Here is a 12,446-nt window from a genome sequence, read left to right as displayed (position 1 = left end):
ACCAATAAAGCCTCGTTAATCAACGACCTCATCACCCAGAAAAACGTGGATATGTTTTTTCTTTCGGAAACCTGGCAACAACCTGGTGACTACTTACATTTAAACATGCTGACGCCCCCAGGCTACAGTTATCTCTCAAACCCCGACTGAAAGGAAGAGGAGGTGGTCTGGCTGTGGTTCATCATTCCAGTTTAACGGTCAGAGAACTTTCCCTATTCAGTACTACAACCTTTGAATATATTGCCTTGAAGGTTGTTTCCTCCTCACCTTTACTGTTCCTGTTAGTTTATCGCCCTCCCAAACCTGCTGCTAACTTCTTGTCTGATCTTAATGTACTCCTCACAATCATCTCATCTCTTTGCTCTGCCATAATTGTGCTTGGTGACTTCAGTATCAACATGGATATTGAATGCTCTTTCACAACTGAGTTCCTTTCAGCTTTAGAGTGTTTTAACTTGATGCAGCATGTTGATTTTCCAACTCACACTCATGGTCATACTCTTGTTTTACTCTGCTCTACTGGTTTGAATGATATCTCTGTCTCACTCATTTTGATCTGCACATCAAATTCCTCACCAAGACTGCATTCTTTCATTTACGTCTGATAAAGATGCCAAAACTCTGGTTCATGCCTTCGTTATGTCCCGCATTGACTATTGTAACTCCCTCTTTGTTGGTCTCTCTGTAAAGTCTATCCGAAAGTTACAGTACATTCAGAACTCTGCAGCTAGAGTGCTCACCCACACTAAGCGTTCAGCTCATATCACCCCCATTCTCTCCCAGCTACACTGGCTACCGGTCCTGTCCCTTATAAAGTTTTAAATCTTACTTCTCACTTTCAAAGCTTTACATAACCTTGCTCCCCCCTACCTCAGAGAACTGCTGACCTCTTACACTCCCACTCGCTCTCTCAGATCTTCTAGCAATAACTTACTTGCTGTTCCACGCACCAGAATTTCCACCTTGGGAGGGAGGTCCTTTAGTGCCATGGCCCCCAAACTCTGGAATTCTCTTCCTCAAACCCTCAGGGACTGCTCTTCTCTTTCTTCTTTTAAATCTGACTTAAAGACTTTTCTGTTAAATGCACATTTTTCTTCCTCCTCCTCTGTATAGTGTTTTTTTTTTTTTTTGCTATGTGAAGTGACCTTGTATTTGTGAAAGGCGCTGTATAAATGTAATTTATTATTTATTATTATTCTATTGGGTTGAGGTCAGGACTCTGTGCAGGCCAGTCAAGTTCTTCAAGACCAAACTTGCTCATCCATGTCTTTATGGACCTTGCTTTGTGCACTGGTGTGCAGTCATGTTGAAACAGGAAGGGGGCATCCTCAAACTGTTCCCACAAAGTTGTGAGTATGAAATTGTCCAAAATCTCTTGGTCTGCTGAAGCATTAAGAGTTCCTTTCACTGGAAATAAGGGGCCAAGGCCAACTCCTGAAGAACAACCCCATACCTTAATCCCCTCTCCACCAACCTTTACACTTGGCACAATGCAGTCATGCAAATTGCACATCTCCACTGCTGTAGAGTCCAGTGGTGTTCAACACTTTGCATTGCGCTTGGTGATGTAAGGGTTGGATGCAGCTGCACAGCCTTGGAAACTCATTCCACAAAGCTCTCTCGCACTGTTCTTGATCTAATCTGAAGGCCACATGAAGTTTGGAGGTCTGTAGCGATTGACTCGGCAGAAAGTTGGTGACCTCTGCACTGACCCCGCGCTGTCATTTTATGTGGCCTACTACATCATGGCTGAGTTCCTGTCCTTCCCAATTGTTTCCATTGCTTCCATTTGTTATAATACCACTGACAGTTGACTGTGGAATATTTAGTAGCGAGGAAATTTCATGACTGGACTTCTATTACGGTACCATGCTGAAATTCACTGAAATTCAGCTCCTGAGAGCGACCCATTCTTTCACTAATGTTTGTAGAAGTAGTCTGCAGGCCTAGGTGCTTGGTTTTATACCTGTGGCCATGGAAGTGATTGAAATACCTGAATTCAGTGATTTGGGTGGGTGAGTGAATACTTCTGGAAATATTGTATGTCAGCTCAGCTAAAGGTACTAGCATGTGTAAGATAAATTTGAACTTGATGTCTATCAGCAGTCACACGGCAACACATTCTGCAGCAGCACTTAACTTCATGATGCTACAGGATCTTGCACTGCACATCACAACATTGCCACCTTGTGGTGTTCTTCAAACCTACAGCTCATCATGTGCATGTGCAAAGCCTTCTGCGTACCCATCGATGCCTCAGCTGAGCCATTTTGTTTGGTAAATCTGGCCCATAGTGTGTGGTGCAATACAACTGCAACTGTCAGCTGGCTTGTATTCATACAAAATAAAGGCTCAATGTATTTTTTGTATTTATTTTGTCTAGGTGGCAAACAAGCCATTACGGGTGTACTTTGTGTACTTCTGGTGCCGGTCCCAAGCCCAGATAAATGGTGAGGGATGCGTCCGGAAGGGCATCCCGTGCAAAACTTCTGCCAAAACTATCATGCGGATTACAAATATGATTGCCATACCGGATCGGTCGAGGCCCGGGTTAACAACGACCGCCTCCGGTGCTGTTGACCAGCAGGGTGCCGGTGGAAATTGGACTACTGTAGGTCGAAGACCATCAAAGAGGAGAGGAGGAAGGTGGGTTAGAAGGCAGCGAGAGAGAAGGAAAGGCAGGAGTGTGGAGGTTAGAGTAGGGACTCTGAACATAGGGACAATGACTGGTAAAGGCAGAGAGCTTGCAGACATGATGGGGAGAAGGAAGGTAGATATTCTGTGTGTCCAGGAGACCAGATGGAAAGGAAGCAAGGCCAGGAACATTGGAGGTGAATTCAAACTGTTCCATCACGGTGTAGAGAGGAAGAGAAATGGAGTAGGGATAATCCGAAAGGAACAGCTTGTGAAAAGTGTTCTGGATGTAAAGAGAGTGTCAGACAGGATCATGAGCCTGAAGTTGGAGGTTGATGGTGTAATTTTGAATGTGGCCAGTTCATATGCACCACAGATTGGTTGTCAGTTAGAGGAGAAAGAGGAATTATGGAGTAAGATGGATGAAGTGGTAGATGGTGTCCCTAGAGAGGAGAGATTAGTGATTGGTGCAGACTTCAATGGACATGTTGGTCAAGGGAACAGAGGGGATGAAGACGTGCTGGGTATGTATGGTGTGAAAGACAGAAATGCAGAAGGTCAGATGGTTGTAGATTTTGCAAAGAGAATGGAAATGGCTGTGGTGAATATGTATTTTCAGAAGAGGGAAGAACACAGGGTGACATACAAGAGTGGAGGGAGGTGCACACAGGTGGATTATATCCTTACAGGAGATGCCACCTAAAAGAGATTGGAGATTGTAAAGTGGTACCAGGGGAAAGTGTAGCAAGGCAGCATAGAGTGGTTGTCTGTAGAATGAGATTAGAAACAAAGAAGAGGAAGAGAGTGAAGACACAGCCAAAGATTAGATGGTGGAAACTGAAGGAGGAGGATGGTTGCAGGCAGTTCAGGGAAAAATTGCAACAGGCCCTTGGGGGCAGTGAGGAGCTACCTGAGGACTGGGAAACTACAGCTAAGGTGGCGAGAGAAACTGGCAAAAATGTGTTGGGTGTTTCGTCTGGTCAGAGGAAAGAAGACAAGGAAAGTTGGTGGTGGAATGAGGAAGTCCAGGAGAGTATTCAGAAGAAGAAGGCAGCTAAGAATAAGTGGGATAACCAGAGAGATGAAGGAAGTAGGCAGGAGTACTGTGAGGCTAGTCACATAGCGAAAAGAATGGTGGCAAAGGCAAAGACTCAGGCCTATGATGAGCTGTATGAGAGGCTGGACAGTAAAGAAGAAGTAAAGGACTTGTATCGTTTGGCTAAACAGAGAGATAGAGCTGGAAAGGATGTACAGCAGGTTAGGCTGATAAAGGATAGAGAGGGAAATGTACTAGTGAGTGTTGAGAGAGTGTTGAGTAGATGGAAGGAGTACTTTGAAGAACTAATGAATGAGGAAAACGAGAGAGAGAGGAGGACAACGGGGGGAGAGATAGTGGATCAGGAAGTGCAGAGAATTAATAAGGTGGAAGTGAGGGCAGCTTTTAAAAGGATAAAGAATGGAAAGGCAGTTGGTCCAGATGACATACCTGTGGAGGTATGGAGATGTTTAGGAGAGAAGGCAGTGGACTTTTTAACCAGGTTGTTTAACAAAATCCTGGAGAGTGAGAGGATGCCTGATGAGTGGAGAAGCAGTGTATTGGTCCCCATTTTTAAGAACCATTGTGATGTGCAGAGCTGCAGTAACTACAGAGGTATAAAGTTGATGAGCCACACCATGAAGGTATGGGAAAGAGTTGTTGAAGCAAGGCTAAGGCGAGAGGTTCAGATCAGTGAGCAGCAGTTTGGTTTCATGCCCAGAAAGAGTACCACAGATGCAATTTTTGCGTTGAGAGTGTTGGTAGAGAAGTACAGAGAAGGGCAGAAGGAGCTACATTGTGTCTTTGTGGATCTAGAGAAGGCATATGATAGGGTGCCAAGACAGGAGCTGTGGTACTGTATGAGGAAGTCAGGTGTAGCTGAAAAGTATGTTAGGGTGGTGCAGGACATGTATGAGGATAGTAAGGCAGTGGTGAGGTGTGCAGTTGGAGTGACAAATGGTTTCAAGGTGAAGGTAGGGTTACATCAGGGATCAGCTTTGAGCCCCTTCTTGTTTGCAATGGTGATGGACAGGTTGACAGATGAGGTCAGGCAGGAGGCTCCATGGACCATGATGTTTGCAGATGACATTATAATCTGTGGTGAGAGTAGAGAGCAGGTGGAAGAGAATCCGAAGAGGTGGAGGTTTGCACTGGAGAGGAGAGGAATGAAGGTCAGTAAAGACAAGATGGAATACATGTGTGTGAATGAGAGGGAGGCAGGTGGAAAGGTGAAGAGTCATCAACCATCCAGAACAATGGACAGTGCAAAAAAGAGGTGAGGAAGAGGGTGCAGGCAGGATAGGCAGGATGGAGTGGGTGGAGACGGGTGTCAGGGCTGATGTGTGACAGATGGATAGCAGCAAGAGTGAAAGTCCTGCTATGATGTATGGTTTGGAGTCTGTGGCTCTGTCTAAAAGACAGGAGGCTGAGCTGGAGGTGGCGGAGATGAAGATGCTGAGATTTTCATTGGGAGTGACAAGGATGGACAAGATTAGAAATGAGCAGCTCAGAGGGACAGTGAAGGTGGAGCAGTTTGGAGATAAAGTCAGAGAGGCCAGGTTGAGATGGTTTGGACATGTGTTGAGGAGGAATAGTGGATATATTGGTCAAATAATGTTGGAGATGGAGCTGCCGGGTAGAAGGAGAAGAGGTAGACCTCAGGGAAGGTTTATGGATGTAGTGAAGGTGGACATGGAGATGGTTGGTGTAAAAGTAGAGGAGGCAGTAGATAGGGCAAGATGGAGGCAGATGATCCGCTGTGGCGACCCCTAAAGGGAACAGCCGAAAGAAGAAGAAGAAGAAGAAGATCAGGTTCACGAAGTCCAACAACTGTTTGCCCAAGAAACTTGCAAAGTGTTGCCCAGTGGTGTTATGTGGTGTCCGCAGGGACATGAAGTCTGAGATACTGGACAAGCTTGCACAGACCATTTTTTAAATCAAAGCTTATCCTGATGCATGTGAGATTGAGTCAGTTGCATCTGCTCTTATATAGAAACATCCATGCCTTAAAGAACCTGGCACAGGTTCAGGTTGGGATGGTTGGGTGATGAGCATTAAATTTAAACTTGGCAACTACCGTGCAAAATTGCGGGATGCTCAGAAGTGAATATCAACCGGAAAAGAGAAAGAGGTGAGGGTGAAAGGCTGAAGGCACACATGAAGAAGTCTAAAAGAGCAGAGGTCAACTTTTTACCTGATCACCCAGAAGGCCAGACAGATGAATCTCTTGAAAATGAAAGAGTTGCCATTGTTGAAGAAACTCAGAAAAAGAGGATAGATGCAAAACTTGAAGATGTCAGAAGATGGAAGCAACATTCTCTCTTTGGCACAAAGAGGTTGTAGAGGTTGAAGCACTTGTTGAAGAGATCAGGGAGGGGTGGCCTGCGCTTTTTTATGAGGAGGAGGTAAATCATTGTGTTTTTGAATTGTGGTATTTTATTTCACTAATGATCCATTGTGGCAATTTAAACTAATCAAATTGTCTGTTTTCTGTACTTTGTTGTAAGCAGATCTGCAGGGAGTTCTTTCGAATCACAAACATTAATCTGCTGAGAACATTTAAAGGATCTCTAGACAAATATACAGATCTCTTCCACCCTACCCTAAGCTCTATAGAAGGCACAGGGAGGCATTTGGGCAGGAAATGAAGATACTTTTGGAGAACCTGGATGAACAGGTATTGTTCCTGTGTGACTTTCATAAATAGGCTAATAGAAATGCTCTAAAATTACCCAGTCTAATCTTTTTACGTTACCTTACATTAGAAATGTTAAGAGTAGGTTTTTGCTGTCAGTAAAATTACTATTATTTAGATGAATGTTTTTCTTTAGTTGATGATGTAGTTTCATTTAATAAGCACTTCGTTGGGTACACTACACATTCATGCAGTTATGTAATCAACCATTCATGTGGCAGCAGTGTAGGGCATAAAATCATGCAGATACAGGTCAGAAGCTTCAGATAATGTTCAGATCAACAATCAGAATGGAGAAAAAATGTGATATCAGTGATTGAGTGTTGAATGTCCTTCATGCTAGAAGGGTTGATTTGAGTATTTATGCTGATATTCTGGGATATGTATGCATAATATCTAGAGTTTACTTACTATGGTGCAGCAACAATGAAATATCTTTGTTGCTGGCCAAGTTCATCCCTGTGTGGTCGCAGTTTAACATCTTATAATGATTATTGCCTAATTTCATATGTATTTCTGTAGTCTGTATCTGGAGTAGCTACTTGCATGTTGGCTACTTGCATATTGTTCATATTACCTTAAAAATATGTTTACAAACAGGAATGAACATGGTTCTTGATACACTTGCTAAACACTGAGCCAGAGCTGCTGGTTGCTACAAGTATTGTCAACCATGTGTATTTGCTCAGGTGACTGATATTGTTGCCAGTCGGGAAAGAACAGTACTTGAGGGGTTGCCCCTTTTTCTGCAGGAAAATCCATCCAGCTTACTGAAGAAACGTCTGGTAAGTAGTGCCTTTACCTACATGGACAATATGCTTAGTGCTTTGTGAATGTATAAAAATATTTTGATCTCTCTCTCTCTCTCCCTCTCCCTCCCAGGAAACAGATGCTGAGGACCACTACACCAACGATTACAGATTGGAAACAATACAGATTGGAATTCTTTCTGTAATGAAAGATAACGTGGCTGCTGCGACATCTCTGCCAGAAGTCACAAACATTTCAATTATCCTGGAAGAGTTATGTTGAATTTTATCTAGCAGATTTTATAGTTTTTGTTCTGCATTTGTTGGGCATTTGCAATTGAATACATGGCAATTTATTTAATGTTCTTTACTTTTTATTTTGCTTAATTGGGCCCAATATGAAAATGACTAAACAGTAGTTTAAAGAACAGTTCAGTCCAAAGGTGAATTTGGTGTTACTCTGGCCAGTCCACATTCTTGTTTCCATTGTCATTTTACCCCATTTTTCCGTTAAAAGAATAGTTTGGAGAAAATGTCTTTACTAAATGTTTTAATACTTTTTAATAAATGTTTTATTAATGTTCATCTTGTTGGATTGTGTTCTTTATTATGATAAATATACTATATTACTTTATTGCTTTTATCTTAAAATATTAAGTTAACCATCTGGACTAATTTTTACAAGTTATGATAGCTTTTGTTCTCCCAACTAACATTGCTTTGTCCTCTAATTCATTCTATGGACAAAATATTTTAAGTTAAGTGAACTCGTAATTTAACTTTATATTTTGAGTTGGGCAGACTTTTGAGTGAAAAGTTCAATTTACTCAAAAAATCACTTGTAATAAGTTGACATTCTTCTTAAGTTTGCTGAACTTTTTTTTTTTTTACAGTGTAGCATACATGACATATATATGTATATGTGTATGTGTGTGTGTGTGTGTGTGTGTGTGTGTACTCTAACAGAATTTTCCATTATCTGAGTAAAAGAGCTGTCAGTAAGTTTTAATGAGTTTTATAGCATATAGGTGGCCTAGTACAACACTGCAGCAAAGCTGTGGAGCAGGGAAGGTGAATGGAGGCCCTTAATAACAGGCAGCTGGTGTGGATTTGGTGTCAGCAGCATGGGTGCCTTTAAAAAAGAGCAAAGAAGGACAAATGGAGACAGGAGGGATGAGCAGCAGTAGCAGTAGCAGCAGACTGAAGAGTTGAAAAGCTCACCTTTGAGAAAAGATCTGAAACGTCTAGTCTCCACAGAGAGACAGATAATGAGGCAGATCAAAAAAAATGTAAATGTGGTGCTACTAGAGTAAAGGTAACCAGCACCCAGGCTGGAGAAATCAGACTACCTGCTGAACCTGAACTCCCACTTCTCTGTGAGCAGTGTGAGAAAGCTGGAGAGGCACCATCACTGAATGACTTTTAATAACCTTAATATCATTACAGAACTGTTTGATAATGAAAGCTAAATGAATTATAAATGACTTAAATATATTTATCCACAATTCCTGCTCTTATGCCCACATCCTACATTCCTTCCCAAAATGAAACGGCTGTTAGGAGAAAGTTCAGAAATGTCTCTCATCTTTTCACTGTCACGTTCTTTCTCCGTCACACAGGGTGAACGACTTGCGGTTTTCCTAACTAATACGGCTGGTTTAGAGAGCAGTGGGGAGGGACTTTTGGGGTTTTTGTTGAGCTACATTCTAAATGTACTGGGCTGCTGAAAGAGGCTTAAATAAACATCAATCTTACGCAGCTACAGTTCTTTCCCCTGCACAGCGCTCAGACTTGGTCATAGTTTTAACTCGGGAGAGTAAAGATAGAACCGGTACATGTCAGAATGAGAGCGTTATGCGATGACATCATGAAATATGTAAACAATTTTCCCACGTGACGTCACGTGGGTAACATATACCTAATTTTCCCACGTGACGTCACGTGTGAAATATGTAAATAATTTTCCCACGTGACGTCACGTGGGAAATATGTAAACAATTTTCCCACGTGACGTCGCGTGGGAAATATGTAAACAATGTTCCCACGTGGGTAATATATAAATAATTTTCCCACGTGACGTCACCTAGGAAATATGTAAATAATTTCAATAACATCAGAGATTATATACATTTCATTTGATGATGGTCAAATATCCCATGCGATTTGTTCAAACATTGTCACGTGCGTCGTGTGGTCGGACTAAGAGGAGTTTCCTCCACAAAGAGAACACATTGTTATTTCTGAGGAGGAGAAAGACACAAATCCATCAGCAGCACAGACTCCAAGCCTGGTGGTGAGAAACTCATCAAAAGCTGGAGAGCACAAACCTCTGGACGCCGCTGCTGAACCTGTTCCTCTCTGATTCAGAGTGAAGGTGAAGCTATGCAGTAACTCAGGAGTGAGTTTGTGTGACTGTACAAAACACATTATGACACCAGTGTCTTTCGCCCGAAGACTGCTGGGATAGGCTCCAGCACCCCCCGCGACCCTGACGGAGAAGCGGCTTGGAAAATGGATGGATGGATGTTTTAATCACTGCTAGTGTGTGAACACAAACACATTCATTTACTGAGAAGATCCTTTTATATTTTAGTAGAAAAAGTCATGGAGCTTTTATAATTTTATATTTTCAGTAAAAAAAACATGCAATCATTTTCATTTTAACAAAAATGTCATATAATTATTTTATTTTAAAAATATAAAAATAATTTTTGTTTAAAACCTTGTAACATTTTCCATTTTATAGAGCAGAATGTTTCTACACGCATGTCTGAGGATAATTGACCTTTCACTAATGGTTTATCATCACTAGATTAAACACTAACAACCAAAATAAAATAAAATAAAATCACAGAAAAGAAAATAAAAGATTAAATAAAAAAGGAATAAAAACCATAAAAACCTTTGAAGTCGTGTTCATTTTTATCACTTTCTTTCCTCCACATTTATTTCAGACGAGAGTTTTTTGTAACTAATCATCACTTTATATGTTTACACCCCAGAAACTTTAACCATAAAACCTTTCAAACCACGCCCATTTGAGCGGTCATCGTGGCTCAGAGAACACTGGAACACCTCTTTCATAAACCAGCATGAATTCTTATTCAGCTCCTTAAAGTTATTTGGTTTTGGTGATCATTCTCTCTCTGTCATTAAATGATGATCTATAATGGGATAAATAGCTATATTATTATTAATAAGCACTTCTAACTCATTTAAACTTAGTCGTGGTCAGTCTTAGACAAGGAGGCCCATTTCATGTTCTCTCTTCATTTTAACTGTCCAGTTACTTGCTATTAATATTCACACACCCTGTATTGAAAGGCGTCACCTTAATGTGTCCTGCTATGAAAACAATGAGAGTCTGGCTGCTGGACAATGACTAGAAAAATGACCGCATCGTCAGGTCAGCAGATGTGAACTTTACTGCTCCAGAGCTTTAAAGCTGTGTTTAATATGTCGTCATTCTTATCGTTAGAACTGAAAGGCTTTCAGTCCCAACAGTTCTCAAGTAGCAACAATCGTTTTTATTTGGTAATATTAAACTAAACCATCAGGATGAGAGTCTTTGTTCGGCTTTAGACGCTGTTGTGTTGTTTGCTGTGAAGGGAAATTGAAGATAAAGCTTTATTTACACACAGAAAGAACCAGAAATCCGTCACGTTCACACGTTTATTTGACGCGCGTGCACGCGAGGGACAGTCGGACTCTGCCGGGCAGTCGGAATTCGGCACAACACCTGACCATCAATGTTTACTCTGTAACGATCACAATTTTGACGACATCGATTCAAACCTGTATGTAGATCAGATGGATTGGTTTGATCATTGTGCTCACTCTGATTAAACAGGGGTCTGTGTCTCTCCTTCACCACACAACCGTTACCGCTTGTTTAGGGGGCGTCTGAAAAATGGCTGATCAAATTTCCCACTACAACTGCTAAAGCAGCTCGACTCCCACATTTGATGAAGCTGGCTGTGTTTTATTGCCAGTCGTATGATGTCAGTTCACAGCAGTGAGACACATAAACTATGGAGGAAGAGTGCTCGTCTAATCATGGAACAGCTCCAGTAATCCCTCCGTTATTTGAAATGATGCTGTTTACTATAATGGAGTGATGCTTTATCAGCATTCTGAATGACTGTTTCATGAAACTTCTTTAATGAAGTTCAGATGATTACAACTGTTGTAGCTGAGTTTGAAGTGAATTCAGAGACACTTACATTAGTCAACTCAAATACAATTTAGTTTCATGTAGATTTCCAGCAACTGTAGCTGCATGCAAGTTTTACTGTGTACAGCATGTATCTACACTTTTTGTCCAACGTTATCAGGTCCACTTACCATATAGGTGCAGTTTGTGGTCCTATAATTTAGGAATTTTTGTTCCAAAATACAGAATCAAAATTTTCAAGATTTTTTTTAAAGATTTACGTTGTTAGTGAGCTTTACACATAAAAGGAACATCAGTGCTGTGTTGTGATTAATACCATCTTTATTAGAGAAATATCAACTTGTATTTTTCATAATATGCCAACTTCTATTCTTTTCAAAAACTCATTCCATTCAACACTGTTACAAATGAATTTACAACGTTTTGAAATGAAACTTTTGGAATTACAGATTTTACTCGATTTCTCTTCATCATTTGTTGTCCGATCTGTATCCCGATCGCTGATGTTCAGGACCTCCACAAGACCACCACAGTATTATTTGGTTGTTGGATCTTTCTTAGCACTGCCACCTTTGAGAAAAGATCTGAAACGTCTAGTCTCCACAGAGAGACAGATAATGAGGCAGATCAACTAAAGTAAATGTGCTGCTACTAGAGTAAAGGTAACCAGCACCCAGGCTGGAGAAATCAGACTACCTGCTGAACCTGAACTCCCACTTCTCTGTGAGCAGTGTGAGAAAGCTGGAGAGGCACCATCACTGAATGACTTTTAATAACCATAATATCATTACAGAACTGTTTGATAATGAAAGCTAAATGAATTATAAATGACTTAAATATATTTATCCACAATTCCTGCTCTTATGCCCACATCCTACATTCCTTCCCAAAATGAAACGGCTGTTAGGAGAAAGTTCAGAAATGTCTCTCTTCTTTTCACTGTCAGGTTCTTTCTCCGTCACACAGGGTGAACGACTTGCGGTTTTCCTAACTAATACGGCTGGTTTAGAGAGCAGTGGGGAGGGACTTTTGGGGTTTTTGTTGAGCTACATTCTAAATGTACTGGGCTGCTGAAAGAGGCTTAAATAAACATCAATCTTGCGCAGCTACAGTTCTTTCCCCTGCACAGCGCTCAGACTTGGTCATAGTTTTAACTCG

General features: G+C 41.3%; 1 protein-coding gene and 1 long non-coding RNA gene across 3 annotated transcripts in view; one reads left to right on the top strand and one right to left on the bottom strand.

The window, feature by feature from the left end:
- LOC108416589 (polymeric immunoglobulin receptor-like) overlaps positions 1–12,446 on the bottom strand; it is a 900,619-nt gene that overhangs the window by 73,538 nt on the left and 814,635 nt on the right. The window lies entirely within an intron of this gene.
- Positions 5,467–7,360, top strand: LOC119261613. The gene is made up of 4 exons (XR_005129120.1): positions 5,467–6,075; positions 6,181–6,347; positions 7,055–7,150; positions 7,248–7,360. It is a non-coding gene; the product is annotated as an uncharacterized LOC119261613 (long non-coding RNA).

The sequence above is a fragment of the Pygocentrus nattereri genome, chromosome 19, assembly GCF_015220715.1.
Source record: "Pygocentrus nattereri isolate fPygNat1 chromosome 19, fPygNat1.pri, whole genome shotgun sequence".
NCBI classification, from domain to species: domain Eukaryota; kingdom Metazoa; phylum Chordata; class Actinopteri; order Characiformes; family Serrasalmidae; genus Pygocentrus; species Pygocentrus nattereri.
The sequence above is the reverse complement of the archived record's forward strand: the minus strand, read 5'-3'. Positions and strand labels throughout refer to the sequence as shown.